Consider the following 7,313-nt stretch of genomic DNA (forward strand, 5'->3'; position numbering starts at 1 on the left):
TGTATATTAAAACAATATATTGATTTAAACCAACTGACCTGTTGGTAATTAGAAACCCTTCACTTTCCTAGCATTTAAAAGTATCCATTCCGCATTCAGCAACAATGTTTTGTAGCTAAAAATTTCCAGGTAGAAGTAATAATAGTAGTAGTAGTAGTAGTAGTAGTAGTAGTAGTAGTAGTAGTAGTAGTAGTAGTAGCAGCAGCAGCAGCAGCAGCAGCAGCAGCAGCAGCAGCAGCAGCAGCAGCAGCAGCAGCAGCAGCAGCAGCAGAAGCAGTAGCAGTAGTAGTAGTAGTAGTAGTAGTAGCAGCAGCAGCAGCAGCAGCAGCAGCAGCAGCAGCAGCAGCAGCAGCAGCAGCAGCAGCAGCAGCAGCAGCAGCAGCAGTAGTAGTAGTAGTAGTAGTAGTAGTAGTAGTAGTAGTAGTAGGAATAGTAGTAGTAGTAGGAATAGTAGTAGTAGTAGTTTCTTGTTTGTGATTGTTTGTTTTTGTTTGTTCTATGCCTTTGACGTTGACCCTGTGCCATTAAACAAGTTTATGCTTAAACTTTCGACTACTGTGCTTGTTTGTGTTCTTTTTCATTCAATTAATTATATATACGTTGGCAGAATAACCGCTGCTGGCCATTACTAAACACTTTGTCAGAACAACTGATAAATATAGTAGCTGCCAATTTACACGTTTAATGTTAAACAAGGGGTGTGTATAAAGGATTGTTAGGTATCGCCTTTGAATGGTCAGTAAATTGTAAATTTACTAGGGGTTTAAGTCAACTTTATTTTTTTCCTTGTCTTTTCTGAGATCTATAAGATTGCATTCAGAGTATTCAATCATTTGCTTTGATATCTGATTTGTGTGCTATATAATTGAATTTTAATATATTGAAGTAGCACTACGTCATATAATTTTGGACTTTTTTTCGATCTCTAAATTGTCTAAATTGAAATTATACACAATTGACAAACAGTTTCAAAATATGTTTTGGCGTAAATCAATTGCTTGAATTTAACATTCGTGTAACTTCTATCTGTAAGATAACCCCCCAAAACCCCGGCATCACAAAAGCTTTTATACAGAAAAACTAAATATAGGAGGGTCACAGAAGATAAATTATACCATGATTTGACGTTTCAATTTATTTACATTTATTTTTGTAAACAGTTTTTGAATGATAACCCTCCATTGAGCTATTCATCATATCTATTGACGTTCAAATTTTGCTAACGATCTCATTGATTTCCTGACCTAGACACGAGGTAGGAGGTTAGCTATGCTTCTAACATTTTAAACTGTAATGAAAAGTGATTAAAAGCAGAGCAGCTTAAATGTTATACATATTTCAATAGAAGCGCTGTTGAATCATGGAACGAAAAGGTACGATCAATACTTAATTTAAACATTTTTGATTGAGAACAAAGAGCATGTCAATTTATTTCAAAAATAGATACTTGTATACAAAAGCATTTTTAATGACGAACAGGTTTTGAAATTACATGTCATGTTATGTTCTTCTGCTGAATAAGTTAACTACTAATAACAACGATCCTTTGACCTACAATCCGTTCGACTAGATACAAATGACTGGCATTATTATAATAAACATTGGTAGTGAGAAGAGTTGAATATATCGGAATAGATTCAATGAATCGGTCGGCTTTTTACCAAATGCATTTTGAATTAAACTGTCTGAGTTTTATAAGGACGCATTGTCTTTGTTGAAAGAGAAACGTTTTTATAATAAACCATTATTCTTCATCAGTCTGGTCAGGAAATAAAACTTTAACGTCCTTAGGACGTCAGATGAAGTATTTAAGCTAATTAACTTTATATGCCACAAAACAATATCAACATTAACTGTTTATACTTTACAAAAAATTGCCTTTGGCACATAACAATAGCTATAAAAAAGAGCAAACAGGTTGAAAATGCAAGCGATGACTATCGATCAACGACGATTAATGACGCTGTATTGCTTACATATTCAAAAGGCGGACAGACGGACAAACATAAAGTATTATTACAACAGAAACAAACAGAAACTAACAGAAAGTAATAATTTATATGACATAATAGCAAAAAAAAAAACGGCCATACGTATGAATGTAAAATGGCTACAAGTTACATGCTTGGTGCTGAGGTTTGGTTATACACTCGTCGACTTGTTTTGAGGTGTATGGTTATACAATAGTCGACCTGTTTTGATGTGTATGGTTATACAATAGTCGTCTTGCAGTGACGTGTATGGTTATACAATAGTCGATCTGTGTTGACGTGTATGGTTATTTCATAGTCGATCTGTGTTAACTGTATGGTTATAGAATAGTCGATTGGTTTTACACAGATTGACTTGTCTTGATGTGTGCTCACATTTAAAGTGGTTTTAACGGACACCAAATGAATAGTGACACAGCCGAGTCATTTTAAAACCAATTAAATGTTTCATTCAAAATAATACTTATGACATTAGACGATTAATATTTTGCTCTATATTTTAACCTTAGAATAATTGGTTAATCACACAGACAAGACATGATGTTTAAAAATAGCACAGAACGTCATTGAAAGGTCAAGGTAAATATGCACTCTTACTCCCAAATAATATTCCACACAACTAATACAAATCTTTTATTTTACCAAAAATGATGAATAAATGTTAAAACAATGGTTTACAAAAGATACCAAGTTTAATTTGGAAGAAAGGAGCAGTAAACATGGTATTTCTACTTTATGAGACGATAGAAGTTTACAGTAAATATTTTAGCACTCACCTATTATTTAGTATTTTTGCGCATTCAGCTATCAAATTCACCGTTACGATCTTTCCTAAGTTACAGATGTATAAATATTTTACATAAATGCATTATTTAGTAAGTAGTTAAAAGTGTATTATTTAAAATTGATGTTTGTCATACATGTGTATGCATTGATTTTGAATAAGAGTGTCATTCTAATGAAACCCTTGTATTTATATCAATGTAACAAACATAAATTGTGAGCGATAAAGGACGGAAAATTGTTAAAGATTTACGGAGATCAACGATTGTCTCCATAAAAGCGTTCGGGTATATCGTAAATGGCCTCGATTACATCTTACATACTAATGAGATAGCGGTAAAATCAAAATAGATTCAACAAGATAAGGATGTATGTCAATTTAAGCATTTACGCATGTTAAAGTAATTTAATGACAAACCGCAAGACAGCGAGAAAAGAACACGGACTGGTAACTCTTCAGACACGTTCAATTGCGATTCACTTGGATGCCCGAACATTTTTGAAAGCCAACATAACAATTGGAAAAAATAAGGCAAATTCTTCCTTTTTAATATAAACTGGATGCATATGATAAAAAATATACAAAATGTATGTAATGCCGACAATCATCCATGACTTCGCGTTGTACGTTTCGTGTGTGTAGTCGTTTTACTTTATGCTTTCCGTATGGCATACATTATGCGAATTAGCATTTTCAGAACACGATCGAAAAAATTGGCGGGCGATTTAAAAGTTTATCATATCATTAGATGGATATACCGTGTATTCTTCTGTTAATTCAGTTGCTTTTATAACGCACAAAACAACGTTTCCCTGACTCGGAGGTGTGGTATGGGGGTGACTTCATTACTTTCTGGCGCGGGAAAAAAGTAAGGATCATGGCAAATGTTCCTAGCAGACAAGTACAATCTCATTTTTAATGTTATTTGATATGTTATGTATGTTTGTTATTCATGTCGGCAAATAGCTCATTGAGCTAATGTTTCATGTTAACACATACCAGTTAAGTCATATGACTCAAAAATAATTTATTGGAAGCAAAATGTGAGGGCACCGACTATAAATCGAATGAGGCCATCGGTAAAAAGCCCCTATCGTTTTGCTTGTGTCTACCTTGTGGCCAAGGTAAAAAGTCATTAGGTTAATTGTTTGTCCTTTTTTGTACGATATTTAGAGCACTTTTATGCATATCGCCTTGACATACTGACTTGCTTTATTTTCAATTTTTTTATATATATATTTATATATATAGATCTTCTTAAAAACAGAATGCCATGAACTGAAGTTGTTCTAGTTATTTCAGCTCTTAATGAAGTTCAACCTGATCCGGTCCTTCTTTATATAGGGCTCATTCAATCAAATATCTGCAATTTATTAACGTACATATTCTGCAAACAAGTTTATCCGAACGCAAACCAATGAAGTGATTCATCATGCTACATTTTGGGTGTATATAGTCGGGTATGTTGTATTCAGCTTGAACGATCAGAAAACTTGGTACCATTAAAAATCCCTTTAATAAGTGCATACAATTTGACTATGGTAAAAGTGGAATATTTTGTTTTTGTTTTAATATATTTGATAAATCTTAGATACATGTTAGATGAATCAATAAAAAAGAAGAAAGGATATGCACACTACAGCAACTGATGAACATCTTTCTTGATGACTAATTATAAACGTACACATTTTCATGTTTAATTAGAATAACATTATTGCGGTTTTATACTGCCCCATTCGTATTGAATATATAATAAACAATTTATCGCATTGCTTCGTGTGTTTAAGGTGTATGGACTTAAGAGTACATGCTTGAACATTACTAGTCTGCTGCCTGGTAAACTCAAAGCGTGTCATCCTGGTTTATGTCAAAGTGAAACCCTACAAAAAAATCAAATCAATTTTAAAACATGTTTTAGTGTAAATGACTTGCAAATATTATACACATTAATAATAACTTTTTTTTTCGAATTGAAGATTCCCCCAACCCCGTAGAACATCAGTGTCCTCTCCCAAATATTTTCAGTGATTCTAGATATAACATTATTTGCAGAATATTACACCATGTTTTGCAGTGCCAATATCTGTTCGATCAAATGTGTAAACGGCGGTTGAGTGACAAATGTTTGTAAACGTTTGCATGCAAATATCATATCAATCACATTTCAATAGAAGCGCTGTAGAATCATAATATATACGAGCAGAGCAAAGCTTCGCTTGGCTTTTTACCATAAGCATTATTCATTTGAATGCTTATAGCTTGTTTGATAACGTGTTAAATTAGTTAAAGATAAACTGGACAGTGTTTTAATCACACCATACTTTTAAATCGTCTGGTCAGGAAAAACATTAACAAAAACCAAACAACAAGATAGATAAATTAAATCACACAGTCATATCAATTTAAACATATTTTATTCATCATTATGTTTATACAAAACCTTAAGACAGGTAACACAAGCATAATCTAGAGAAAAGGATCAGAACAAAATATAAACAAAATATCTTAATACTTATGTGAACAACTACAAAACCAAGCTCAGTAGCAAAAGGTTTTAACATAAACCCGGTTTAATACCACAAGGTAAACGCCAAAGACATAGAACACAAGAACAAAAAAATACAAACAAGAAACATGAAAGAACAGCACACAACTCTACAAAGAGCACAGTGCATACATACTATATATATAAAAACTAGGTATGTTTATCAAGGAGTGTTAGGTACCGCATTGGAACGGTCAAGAAAATGTTAATTTACTGGGGGTTTAAACAAGTTTACGTGCACAAACCTCACTCTTGTCCCAACAATCCTAAACAAAGAAAAAATCCAAGTACTTCAATAATTGAAGATCCCCACTTTGCAATCGTAAGCAAATGCTAGAGACTAACATTTTTATAGCTTACAATAAAACAATGAAATTGATATTGTTGAATCTGTTAAAGGAGTAAGATTTAAGTTAATGTGAAGCATTATTTTGTTCTAGTAATTATAATAAAAAATGAAGGGAATTATTTTACAGACGAATTGCACTGACAAGATAGTAATACTTAGTACCTAACCCACTAACAGTGTTAAATTAAACTAAGTACACTAGAAATAGAAAAAAGTACATTGATTTTGCTCGAGAACATAATTAAAAATTTCATCATGTGCACACAGATTTGAAATACTAGAAATGAAAATCACTACGATTTATCAAACTACACTGCTATTATGTTTGAGCGGTGGACAGAAGGACAAACAGACAAAATAATTACAAACGGTAACAAACAAACATTATAGATGCAAACATAAACGAACAGAAACAAAAAAACACAGACAATACTATTATTATAACACAAAACGAGCTAAAGAAAACAGCGTACGTCACTTGTCTTCATATTAAAGAAATCAGGAGTCACAATTTTAAATTGGTACTGATTTGTATGGTTATAGGTGTATGGTTATACAATTATCGACTGATGTTGACTTGTATTGCTTCACGATTGCTGACTGATGTTGAGTTATTTGATAACACGATTGTCGACAAGTGTTGGGTTGTGTAGTTAAACGATTGTCGACAAGTGTTGGGTTGTGTAGTTAAACGATTGACGACTAGTGTTGGGTGTAGTTAAACGAATGTCGACTTGAGTTGGGTGTAGATAAACGATTGTCGACTAGCGTTGGGTTGTGTAGTTATACGATTGTCGACTAGTGTTGGGTGTAGTTAAACGATTGTCGACTAGTGTTGGGTTGTGTAGTTATACGATTGTCGACTAGTGTTGGGTTGTGTAGTTAAACGATTGTCGACTAGTGTTGGGTTGTGTAGTTATACGATTGTCGACTAGTGTTGGGTTGTGTAGTTAAACGATTGTCGACAAGTGTTGGGTTGTGTAGTTAAACGATTGTCGACAAGTGTTGGGTTGTGTAGTTATACGATTGTCGACTAGTGTTGGGTGTAGTTAAACGATTGTCGACTAGTATTGGGTTGTGTAGTTATACGATTGTCGACTAGTGTTGGGTTGTGTAGTTAAACGATTGTCGACAAGTGTTGGGTTGTGTAGTTGAACGATTGTCGACAAGTGTTGGGTTGTGTAGTTATACGACTGTCGATTAGTGTTGGGTTATGTAGTTAAACGATTGTCGACTAGTGTTGGGTTGTGTAGTTATACGATTGTCGACTAGTGTTGGGTTGTGTAGTTAAACGATTGTCGACAAGTGTTGGGTTGTGTAGTTAAACGATTGTCGACAAGTGTTGGGTTGTGTAGTTTTACGATTGTCGACTAGTGTTGGGTGTAGTTAAACGATTGTCGACTAGTATTGGGTTGTGTAGTTATACGATTGTCGACTAGTGTTGGGTTGTGTAGTTAAACGATTGTCGACAAGTGTTGGGTTGTGTAGTTAAACGATTGTCGACAAGTGTTGGGTTGTGTAGTTATACGACTGTCGATTAGTGTTGGGTTATGTAGGTAAACGATTGTCGACAAGTGTTGTGTTGTGTAGTTATACGATTGTCGACTAGTGTTGGGTTGTGTAGTTAAACAATTGTCGAATAGT

Source organism: Mya arenaria, chromosome 16, assembly GCF_026914265.1.
Source record: "Mya arenaria isolate MELC-2E11 chromosome 16, ASM2691426v1".
NCBI classification, from domain to species: domain Eukaryota; kingdom Metazoa; phylum Mollusca; class Bivalvia; order Myida; family Myidae; genus Mya; species Mya arenaria.